Source organism: Thunnus maccoyii, chromosome 14 (genome assembly GCF_910596095.1).
Source record: "Thunnus maccoyii chromosome 14, fThuMac1.1, whole genome shotgun sequence".
Lineage (NCBI taxonomy): Eukaryota > Metazoa > Chordata > Actinopteri > Scombriformes > Scombridae > Thunnus > Thunnus maccoyii.
Window position 1 is genome coordinate 22658116 of NC_056546.1, and position 12720 is coordinate 22670835.

The 12720-nt window shown below is 39.1% G+C and overlaps 1 protein-coding gene across 1 annotated transcript in view; it reads right to left on the minus strand.

Annotated features, from left to right (window-relative positions):
* Window positions 1-12720, minus strand: part of LOC121912265 (transmembrane protein 121) — a 51582-nt gene that overhangs the window by 37875 nt on the left and 987 nt on the right. The window lies entirely within an intron of this gene.

A 12720-nucleotide genomic window follows, 5' to 3' on the forward strand; every position in this document is an offset into this window, starting at 1 on the left:
GTGTGTTTTGGGGTTGAGATCTTATCAAAGAATCAGTGGGAATCAAATGACATCCAGCCCTTCCGTGATGTTTGAGTGAGCTGAAGCACTGCAAACAACATTTACGCAGAGGAAGAGTTTTATATTTGTTCTATCGAGTCTCAATTTGTGAGGCTTTACATATTTATTCAGTCTGAGACTGCACACAGCTAATCGCTGGGGCTGGGAATCAAATTGCCAATCACATCACTTGTTATTGTGACTATCCTTCATGTTGTTGCAGGAAGCCATCAGTGTGCCGCAGCATGGGCAGTGCACTACTAAAGAAATGCAGACAATCTCCTCGCTGTGCTCCCAATGAAGCAGAGGAGATGTGGTGAACAATATCAGTGGATTTTCCCCACAGTGTAGCTGGCAGGCTTGCCGGACTGATTCTCCACAGCTCCGGGGCTCCTCCAACCATCTATGTAAAGTTGTTAACTGCCATTTTAAAATGGAAGTTTAGAAAAAAAAGGTTGTTACATTCCAATATTATAGCTTGGCTGAAACTTAAAGGAATAGTATGACATTTTGGGAAATAGGCTTTTTCACAGTCTTGAAGAGAGTTCAGTGAGAATATAGCACTCACAAAATAAACCATGTTTTTATTTCATGTAAATATGAAGATGGAGCCAGCAGGAGATTAGCTTAGCTTGAAAAATGAAAGCAGGGGGGAACAGCTAGTGGGGTTCTGTCCAAAGTTCAGAAATTCCTCCACATTTCTCCATAACTCCTCTTAATTTTACTAATTAGCTACTAAATACAATCTAAATATTGTGCCAGCAAGCTGTTTGTGCAGGCTAGCTGCTTCTATTCTTTAAACTATCTACCTACTTTATATTTAGCATATAAATATGATTGTGATATAAATCTAATCTCACCTAAAAAGTGAATTATACTATTTCCAAAAACGTTAAACTATTTGTTTGTTGGCTCTATGGAAACAGAACATTTCAAAATTGGACTTCTTTAAAAAATGTTTTACAGAGGACAAGAGGAAATCAGTGGAGGTAACCTGATAAAGGTCATCTAGCTGAAGCCCAAAATAAATAGAAAAAAGCAAGAAAGGTGATAAAAATGCTGCACTAACTGGTGTCCATCTGATAATAATGGCACAACTTGAAAAAAAGAAGACATAGTATATTCTAAAATAGTCTGATTTGCTTCTCGTCATTTAAAAGCTCAACTTGATGTGCCAGTTTTTATGAGGATTTATTAGGAATATATCAAAGCCATCTTTACTCTTCGGTGGAGCAATCTGTGCAGTTATACAGAAAGGTAATGGCGAGGAAGGAAATGTTAATGTCACTGGTGCTGCGAGAAATCATTTTGAAATATTAACAGAAGGCTTCAGATGCTGCTGTGTATAATGGGAAAGATAGAAAAAATTCATAGACTGGAAAGAAATGCTCACAAAGGCCTCATGTATCCAATCTTATACCAGTAGAAAAACACAAAGATATGTACTGTATATGGCCCAAAGTACTGTTGGTCTAAAAAGAAAAATTGGATATTAATTTCACCACCACTCCCTTTAGTCTTCTTGACTTCATAAGTGGCCACACACAGTATATTTGGCATGGAGAAATTAGAGGATTAATGGTTGCATATGTGAAACTGAAGGTTATTCTATAGAGCAAAGGTCAAAATAAATTACACATCGCATGCTGAATGAAAGTGTGGGGGGTTTAGTGAAAGAAATTGTAAGCCACACCTGAACCGAGGGAAAGAAAGTGGATGAAAGGTAATTATACTTCATTATTAAAGTGCTTTTGGAGCAGAACTCTGACATTCCCTTTAAGGGGAAAATTAGATTTGAGGGGATCAGCTTGACCTGGTCTGTAAATGATTTCTATTGGTTCATTTTTCTATAGGTGCCGCTGCCTCTTACCAGCGCTATGATTCCTTATAAGTCTCTATTGGTCCTCAAACCTTTTCAGTTCCGCAGCAATTAATTGCCGGTTAAAACATCTTTCGAAGTTTGCTTTGCTTCTTACCAACGATTCACGCCCTGTTAAGCATTAGAGCAATAATTTGACTGTGGAGAGGAAAACTACTCATGCTGCGTTCTCTGTTAAAACAAGCATCAATACATATATCCTTGGACTTCACAGCTGCTAAATAATCACTTCCTGGCAATTTAACCACAGGTGTACACTTTAAATACTCCATTCTGACTGCATTTATTTTGTGAAACGATCACAAACAAAAGCTGCGATGCTCAAGTGAAACTGCCACTCTTCTAATGGCTGGAGGGTTAATTTCTCCATTTGACTGCATTAAAGCAGGATGTGTCATCTAATTATAAAAAGCTAAAAGGTGTTTTTCAGGCTGTGAAACTGGTCTGATCCCTCTGCAAAGCAGCTGGTCCAACAAAGAAGCAACTGCAAGCTATAGAGAGACACCCCTCAAAGAAAGGAAAAGAGATTTCTCTAGTATACAACAAGAACATCAATGCATTTTTAAAGAGTAGCATTGAGCATATGGGAGATTCTTGGATATCAGTGGAAACATAAACTAGTCTTTTATTTCTCCTCTTTGGAAGACCTTTCTTGGAAGCTGCAGTATCAGCAAGAAAGTGCATACTAAAAAAGTAACATAAAACAAATCCAAGTCCATTAAGTCAACCGGCAGCCTGCAGAAAAAAATTAAAAAAGTGTCAAGTTGATGCAGGATTTAAATATTGAAAATCACACGTGCGGAATCTGTAGGGACATCTTGTTTTTTAAGTATCAAACACATTACAAACAGAAAGGACGATGAAAGAAACATGATCAGAAAAAAAAAACAGACAAACAAGCTGATGAACTGGTGTCATGCCTTTCCCTAAGCTCCTTTGATAATTATCGTGACCTGATTTTCACTTATTCTTGTGCTGTGTGTTGAACATTATTCTCAGTCTTGATCCCTCTGTGTCTCGTGAGTCATGTCCGTCACATTTTATATTCCACCTGCATGCTGGTGTAGCAAGAAAACTTCAACAAAGCTTGTCAGCACCGACCTTTAATACCAACCTGTCCATCATCAGCATCATTATTGAATATATTGTCAGTCAGTGCAGGAAATAATCTCCTCTGTGCCATTTTTGTGTCCATTTATCAGGGGATCCACAATTTCTTCAAAATCTACACATGCATGGAATAGGAGAGTTATGATATGGTTGCTATAGAATAAGCTTTTAATATCCCATTTTTATCATATCTTGAGCATTTTTATAACTGTAATTCAAATTTCAAGCACACACTCTGGTATCCCAGGGGCTCTTTAGCCCCAAGGACCTGCACACAACCTCTGCTAATTTCCTGAAGTTAATCCAACATTGACTGTATCAGACAAATTCATTAAAACCTAGAAATCTAGAAAAGTACAAGTGGTGGAAGAATATTTAAAACTTTTACTTAAAGCTGCACTAATCAATATTTTTACGGTAACAAACTCCCTTATTACATGACTCTGTAATTCTCTATAGTTTTATTGTCTTTCAGCACATTGTTTTGGTTTTATGACCCACAGCTTTACTGTTTTGGTTCATTCTCACAGTTCTCATAGTGTCATTTCAACGTTGTTTTCAGGTAAGAATCTCTGATGAAACAACTTTGTGCTAAATGTAGACTACCACACAAAAGGTAGACAAAGGTAGCAACTAGCTAGTGAACAAAGTGGAGTGTTTAGCTGCTAAAACTCCACATTTTTCCCAGGAGTTGGTATCCAAAACAAAGCTAAAAGTAGATTGGAATTTTGGAATTACGTGGAATTTCATCAGGTGGAGACAAACATGACTACAAATGAATGCTTATGTTGCTCCATATCTGCTGGATTTGTAAATTAGCAACTGTTCGCTAACTGTTTGTTCTGCTGCCTCCAAGTACCCCCAAAAAATCACTTGTTGCTGCTTTACAAATTTAAAATCTACTCAATTACAGGTAAAAGTCCAGCATAAAAAGATACTATGTAAAAGAATACAACTAATATCAGTAAAATGCATAAGTACTCATTATGCAGAATGACAGTTGCATTATTATACCTATTACTGGGCGATTATTACCGACGCATTAACATGTTAACAGCACTTTAAAGTTGTAGCCCGTGGTAATTCTAAATACTTGACATCCTGTTGGGTAGCTTTATATATAACAATTCATCATATTTTACGAGCTTTAAGTCAAATGTGATGGATGTAAATTCTTAATCTATAAAGTACAGCTGTCAAATAACTGTAGTGGAGTAAAATTATAAAGTAAGACAAAATGGAGACAAGTACCTCAAAACTGTACTTCATTAATTAAAAAAAATGACTTTCCACCACTGACAAATACACAAGCATACAACGGGAGGATATGAAATAGGGTTTCCTGGATGGAAAGAGCTTTTTATATCAAATTTTCTATTGTTTTTTTTACCAGGAGCATCTTTTATATGTGTAGTTCAGATTTCAGGCACACTGTCTGGTCTCTGAGGAGTTTTTATGCCCTGATGCCTCGCACACATCCCCCTGCTAATTTCCTGAAGTGTTAATCAAGGTGAGAAACTCGGATAATAAAACCAACCAGCCACCAGGCAGAAAGATCCCAGCCAAACACCTCTGAGTCACAGCGCCATTTCTTTCTCTCCTTCCCCTCCACAGATTCGCTCTCCTCTCCCTCTTGTCGCTCTTCCTCATGCCAGCCCCTCCTTCATGTGAGAGACTTGTTCCTCTGATCTCCTGCCTGTGATATGGGGCCCTGGGCATGCTTGGCCATATCAGTCCCTGTGGGGCCACTGTACTGTCAAACTCTCACGGGGCCATTCTGCCTCTTATCCTCCTTCAACCCGCCACTGCTCAACAATGCTCATTTGAAGGAAGTTCATTCATTATGTAATGCTGTCTTTAATTATTTATCCTCCACTGAGCTTCTATTAACATGCAGGGAGCTCATCCGTTTCCAACGTGTTCGACAGTGGTGATCCGTGTGTTTGCCACCTTAAATGCTAATAGTTGTCACGCTGTATGTCATACAGCTCCCTGCAGACCAGATACGAGACTTACAATTCATGCCAAGTGTTAGATCTTTTTGAAGAGTTTCCCCTTCCTCCCAATGGCTGGGTATTGAGAGTGTATGCATGTGTGTTTAAAGGTGTTTAAATGAGGAAATCTTACAGGTAGGGGCAGCTTAAATAAATGTGAATCTTTGTATAATGATCATTAACCCTTGTGTACTAATTGCTTTGTGTATTTAAAACCCCCTAGCAGCCCTTATTTCCTAAACTGGCCAGTTTTGGTTGCTATCCGTCTAAATCCAGACCATAGTTTTAAGCCAATATACGATGTGACCTTAGCTTTCTCTTTCGACTGCTGTCTGCTCATAATTTTTTTTGTCAGAGTGTTGAGCCAAGCGATGTGGTTGAGTGTTGGATTTCCTCCAAGAAGTGTCCCTTTATTGATTTGAGTCTTTTATTGCACCATCAGTAGCCATTAGGGGTTGTTTTGTATTTTTATTATACTTCTTCATTTAATGGCTTCATGTAAAGACACTACTGTTAAAAGGGACATGTTATACACGTTTCCAGGTCGACAGTTTTTAATCTGGGGTGACAATATCTGGAATTATCTTTGTGTGATTTACAGTGTTAAAAAATCCTTATTTATCTTACACTGGCCCTTTATGCAGCCCGTCAGTTCAGCCTCTGTCTGAAACAGGCCATTTTAGCTCCTGTCTCTTTAAGGCCTCCCTCCCGATGAGCCCAGCCTGTCCTGATTGGCCAGCTCTCGGAAGCTGCCCCTCGGCAGACATCTGCCTGCTCCAGAGGCTACGTAAACAAACCATGAAGGATTTCACGACTTTTTCTCCTGCTTTACTCGAAATGTCAGCTTCTCAAATACATCCATACATGTTCAAGCCGAAAATCCCATCTGACATAAGAGAGTGGACGACACAAACAACACATGGGAAAACCTTAGCAACAACCTTAGCAACCAAGGCTACAGAACAGGTGGCCATTTATTGGCCTGCACAACGAGCTAATGTCAGCTTGTCATCACTATTACTATAGTACTATCACTATGTAAACAAAGAGTTCAGAGCAGAGTGAAGCCTGGGCTTTTGACTTTCTACATTCATTCACTACAAGTTTGGAACTTTGACCATGTTTAACATAGCTTTCCAACGTCATAACAGTATATAAAAACAGAGAATCACAAAAAAACATTATAGACTCTAAAACATCTAAGACTCTAAAACATTAATTGGTATGGACTTTTTACTTTCCATTTTACTTTTTTGTGTCATCTGAGTTATTTAAAAAGTGCTATAAGACCTCATTAAGTCTGATCGCTGTTTACTTTGCACATGCAAATTTAATCATATTATCCTTACCTTTCGTTTTTTGTCAAATCAATAAAGAATTGATCAAATGTTGGAAAGAAGGGAACATTATAAAGACTTGAGGGCTTAACTCTAAAGTTTAGAGGACACTGTCTCATATTAAAGAAATTTTGTTTTGTTTTATTTCAATGGCATATTAATAAAGTGATGTCTTATTTTTCTTGATTGTCCTAGGTTATAAATTGCCTGGGGCTGCTTTTGTGTTCACAGTGTTTTAAAAATTGTTTCACCTTTCTGTCATTTCCGACATGTAAGTAAGCTGTATTTTTGCATCAGTTGGCTTCTATTTGGATTTCTCTCTTTCATCGTGTGCGGATCGCTTTTAGTTATCTCTCGTTCTGATTCTTTGAACCTACGCACCTGAGACATTCACTTTGAAAAAAATAAGCAGACATCCTCACCGCCACATGTATAAAAGTTACCGTGGTTTGTGTGAAATTGCGACATTAACTCGGCAAAATGATCTCAAGCCTTTCCTTTGACAGAAGAATCAAACGTGCTGCTTGGATCTCTATCAACAGGTACTCTTTGGAGAGATCAGGTTCAATGTCATTTAAAGGGGCATGAAGAAGCTCAACCGATTGAAGATGAATGAGGCAATTAAATTCAAATTCAATAAAAGCATTTATTTATGAAAAACAAAAGGGCCTGAATATAGCAATCAGCTCGGTTAATGTCAAGGTTATTGTTAAAAAGATACACTTGTGTATCTCTATTGACGAGTAATTAGTGTCTTCCATGTCGGAAATGTATTTTGTGGACTTGATAACAGCTCTTTATTTTATTAATCAACAATTTCCTTTGTCACGCAAGATCTTCTGATGAATGGCACTGAAGACTGTGAACACACTGTGTATATATTTACTACTATTTCATCTTTCTTTCAGTTTTTTTGTCATGTGGTCAAACATCATTTGGACTGAAATTTCTGCAGTAAAGGAAATTAGAGTTTTTGTGTGGCTATCTCCGGTTCAGGCAGCTTGGCATCCCTGGTGTTTAAGCTCGAAGGGCAGAAAGGACAGATGACAAGCTGTGAATGCAACTTGTGTCTTTGTAAAGTTGGTAATGGAAAAACTGGGATTACAGTCTACTGTGTAAAGGGGTCAGGTGAACAGTACATTCTGATCCAGAATGGAAGCTACAACGTCACAAGAGATCAAGCCTTTTCCTGTCAAGGCCTCTAGCCCAGAATACCACAGCGCAAGCCTGTCACAGGGTTACACAGAAAAGGCAAGAGGTGCTTTCAAATGCATACCCAGGGACCAACACAGGTCAACACTTTGAGCTTCCAGCTCTTCACTTTTAGGGGGGGATCCAAAGGACCTTGAAGTGCTAAAAGCAAACACCAGCGTTTACTTCCATGGCCTCGGGTAAAGAGACATCAGCATGACATATAGAGTCTGACGGTTGCCTTAAACTGTCTGTTGGCGTGGGACATCCTGCAGAGCACAAGAGCCCACCTGGGGCTAGAGCAAAGTGTTTGACGTGTTGCTGGCCCTACTGCAATATTGATGTCCACTGCAAAGTGTGAAAACCCTTCCTGATTTATCCATTGTAGTCAAAATAAGCAGAGCTTGACCTGAGCCATTTTGGAGTCCCTCTACATCTTAGCCAAATTTCAAATGTCAACTGTGATCACACAGATGTATCACTTTTATTAAAGTATTGTAAATACCTTTATGGGAACCTAAGAAAAACTAGCTGTCATTGTTATGACAACAGACTGCTGTTCCTCTGCCGTTTCCATTCAACAGTCAACATTGGTTGCTTTTAACCATGACCATGTTTGTTCCGGATCCGTAACCAAGTCCATATTGTAACCATGACTTTCACCCAAACCATAACCTTTATCTAATGTCTTTTTGTGCTTAAACTTAAAACCAAACCAATGTTCCAGATTTTCTACTTGCCTTATTGGTTACTTTGGGATTTGAGACAGCTCTATACCTAGCAAACAAAATAAGGTCTCTGGACGTCCCCTAAAGGTTCCTGCAAACATCACAGTAGTCCCCTGAATGTCCCAAATTCTGTCCTTCTGAGAAAAGATAGCCAGAGCTTTTACCCTGAATAATGGTCAATAAGAAGCAACTGATACTGGTTGAAAGCAGAAAAAAAATGAATGCTATTTTTTGTAACCAGATGAAACATAAAGAATATAATGTCAAGTCAGAGCCTGTTATGTCACCACAGACAACTGTACCCGCTGCACCGTTTGATAAGCAGACTCATTTTATTAAAACAATCAACTATGCGTCCTTTTTACACACAAGAAGCTGTTGTGAATGCGCTGAGTTACAGTGTGTAGTAAAAGAAGGGGACAACCTTACACATAAAACAGGTGTCCTCAAAACTCCCCCCCCCCCATCATGTGAAGAAGACTTCTAAAAACGCTGACTCCCGCAGTCAGTTCAGGCACTTTACTGCCGAGGTCATGCCCTCATATCAGAACAAAGATGCCTGACAAGCAGTGCCAAGAGTAAAATGGATTCTGAGTCCGTTTAATACCAAGCTTTCACTCAGCTTTGTCTATGATCTCCCATGAGCACCTTGAGGCCATGGGTCATCATTGCGGCAGAATGCAAACTTTCAGATGACAAGGATGGATTTGATATATAAGGGGAAGTATTATACATTAAATTTGAAGGCCTGTCTCATCTATCAATTCAAGATAGGCATACGCGCTTTAACGATAGCATATCCTTCCTTTACTCCTTTATAAAATATACCTCCATTTTTTGATGTGTATGAGATATTTCTGGAGGTGACTTCTTGCTGCAGAGAATAGTAGGGGGAGGCTTTTTTTGAAAAAAAATTGGGCAGCAGTTAAGAAACTCCATCCCTTTGATATAAGCCTAGGATAGACAGCTCTGAAGTAAGCTGCAGAGTATGGTAACTCACAAGTACTCACAGAGTGCCAAAGAAAGAGAGGAGTTTGTTGAGGTCATAGATAAACCCTGTAGTATAGGCTTCACAACAATAGCTTTAGTGGAAGAAGAAAAAAACGTTTTACGGGTCCAGCACAGAAAAACTGAGCACACACAGGAGAACTACAGAGGGACCACAATGGAAACAAGCCTTAAAGTTTTATTGTGTTACCCTGACTTTTCTTTTTTTATAAGCACTCAACGACCTGGCAGAGCTGGTGTTCTTCAAATGAAATTGTCAAATAAAAAAAAAATCAATCAATCAATTAACTTCTTGTGCTTTAAAGTGCTACAGATTTTTGGCAGATTCACATTTTCTGGACAGGTGTTACAAACAAAAAAATCTCTGCTTTGATCCCATCTTATGCAAACTTTGTCTATGGGGTTCTATGGGACTCTGTCAACTTTGTTATTCCTGCTTTTACTTACAGTACAGTTATAAAAATTATTCAAAACAGCATCAGCTGTCCTGTAAATTGTGTTTCCACTTTGCATTCTCTGTTTGTGCTCTTTCAACCCCCAACTGCTCATTACTGTAAACACGGCTTATTAAGGATAGAATGGTGTTATATTTTAATGATTCATAGAAAAAAAAAACCAAACATCTCCTGCATGTATGTGTTTGAAGGGTGAAGTCTTAATCTACAGGGCCACATTGTTGCAGAGCGAGCAATCTGTTTGTTGGCAACGGCTTGGTGTCAGTCAGCGTTGACTTTGTTCTCCTGTTGGGCTTTAGAGGAAACATAGAGACCTCAGAACCTTGTACAAGCAGCCAGCCATACAAAATAGGAAAAGCAGTCTGCAGGACCTTGAGGGAAAGCCCCGATAAGAATTTTGTCTTATCATAAATCCCAGGACTGAATTATTCATACGCGGCAATTATATTCTATCTCTTATTTGATTCACAGTAGAATGTGGGCGTGAAAACAGTTCTTTGAAGTTTGGAAATGTTAGCCGTTGGCTTAGGAAACAAGTTAACAAAAAAACATTTTTTGCATTAGCGGCAGATGCTACAGTCGTGTAGCCTGCTATGATTACAAATGACAGCTCACTCTTATTGTTCTCAATATCACATATTCTTTTTTTTTTTTTTCTGAAAGCAAGCAGACAATACACAGTGACAGCAAGTTAGAGAACAGTGTGATTTATTATTTGTTTTACATAAAAAAAACCTTCTATTGTGCAAGCACTGTTGGACTATTTGATAGATTTAGCCAACAAAGTCCTCCTCTCAAGTAAATCATAATACACCCATCACTGAGACATGTAGTATCATTACTGTTTGTATTATGCTTAATAATGATGCTCAGTTGAAACAGCTTAAAAAAAAAATGCTCTCATTACATTTACACCAAGCGCTTTATGAAGCCTGTAGATAAAGATGCTGCTGAGTTACACTGTTGTGTATTGAGTTTGAGCTTGTTGTTGCTGCATATTGTAATCTTATGTGTTAGAAAGGATTATGTAGTCATACCCCTGCAGTGTGTGCGTATTTGATATCTGCCCTGTGGGATTTCATAGCCCTGGCCTGTAAATGCTGTAATTTCCATCCAGTTGTATTCAGCTATTATTATTATCATTTTAAAAAAGGTACAGTGAGATCCCAGTTCTTACAGCACAAACGCCAGACCTGGCTGCTTCACAGCTTTTTGACTGGTGAAACATTTCTTTCTAACCTCAAAGGTCTCTCCTGTGAGCTTGAAGGCATTCGAGATCAAAGAAGGGTTTAATAAAAAAGAATTTCAGGTTAATTTCAATTTAAAGCGCATTTGACGTTAAAATCATTTTTTATTACTCAATAAATATTGCCTTTCATTATAGGAGTGTGACGAATTCAATTGACCGAGGTTCTTTGGGTCTATAATGCGCGTGAGCCAAAATCAGCCTCCTCTTTCCACGCGTCACCTTGGTGTCAATCTATGCTTTCTATCTGGGAAAGATGGTGCTAATACCTTGAAAAAATATTTAATTGGCAAGGTTATTACACACAACGTTCCACATTTTTGACATTTACACAGGTAATACCTCATGAGTCTGCTGACGGGATGAGTGCGTTCCCCTTTCTCTAACCTCTTCCCTTTATTTTTTCCACAGCAGAACGAGCGCTATGACTTGTAATACTCATATCTCCCATTATAGCATGAGCCTTTATATTGAGAGCCAGCATCTGTCCTCATGACAGTCAGGCTATGAGTGTGTGCAGAGTCTATGATTGCACTCCTTAATATGCAGCTCGAATGCATTGAATTCTTGGTGGTGAGAAAACAAATGGAAACCCAAAGCACCTGCCTCGCTGGGACGAGCAAAGATTCAGAGAACAAATGCGAGATAACATCACATCTAGACAGCCGGATGCCAAACACATCAAATCCATTAACAGTAAAGCATCACGTGTGGATTCGGTCTGCTAAAGCCGTTGAAACAAAGCAGATTTTGTTTGTCTCTGAGCGGGAACTTTATATCTACAGCCTGGAGGTAGAAGCTCAAACTCCCTCTGCGGGGGTTGGTCACAGCAGTCCAATATGGCATCATGGACCGGAATGAGAAAAAGCTGGAAAATACACTGCATCTGCTGCGTGGTGATTTCAGATCGACTACTGTGTTGTGTAGGGGGAGTTATCCAATTGCTGAAAAAGTCCCCAAACATCCTCCCCAAGTCACATATAATAACAGTCTATTTGTATCGATCCTGCTGTATATGGAGTTTTTGCCACTGCTTTTCAAATTTGTATGTGTCAGACTCCGTGAGGACAACAAACATCCCCTGGAGAAATAGGAGCTAGATAGCACGTAGCAAATTATACACCCTGTTATACATGCTAAGTCCTGTAAGAGGAAAAGATGAGCACGATTTGAGCTCGGCAAAGAGGGGGGGGACAAGGATGAGATTGCTTTAATAAGCCTGTTACCCCGTCTGTGTGTGTTCGGGACACACACACACACATATTTATAGACATAGCAAAAGGCTGTGTGTTCAACAAGCCAGTGTGCTGCATGGTGTGTTTATCTACTACCATTTAGAATTTTTAACATCCCCACTGCCACCCAGCTTGTTTTATTCGTATGTATACAAATGGGGTCGTTTCATTGACAATACTGGCAGGTATCAGCATTATAATTGGTAATCAGGGCTGCCCAGGTGTCTGACCCGTGGAAAGGTCTTCAAGTTTGTTTGTTTTAGAAGAATTTTGAGAGGGTAGTTTTCAGGTGAATAGTTGTAAATTGGATTCTGGTAGGAAACTGCAGTTTGCAGCTGACTAGTCACGCAGGGAAAAATAAAAATGGAAAGTTTACCAAACTGAAAGGTGGGTTTAAAAGCCAATCAATCAGTCTGTCTAATTCCAGGAAGCACTACAGACAGGGCCCATACTGACTTCCATTTCTTCCACTTTCTATGCATTGTTTATGTAATGTAA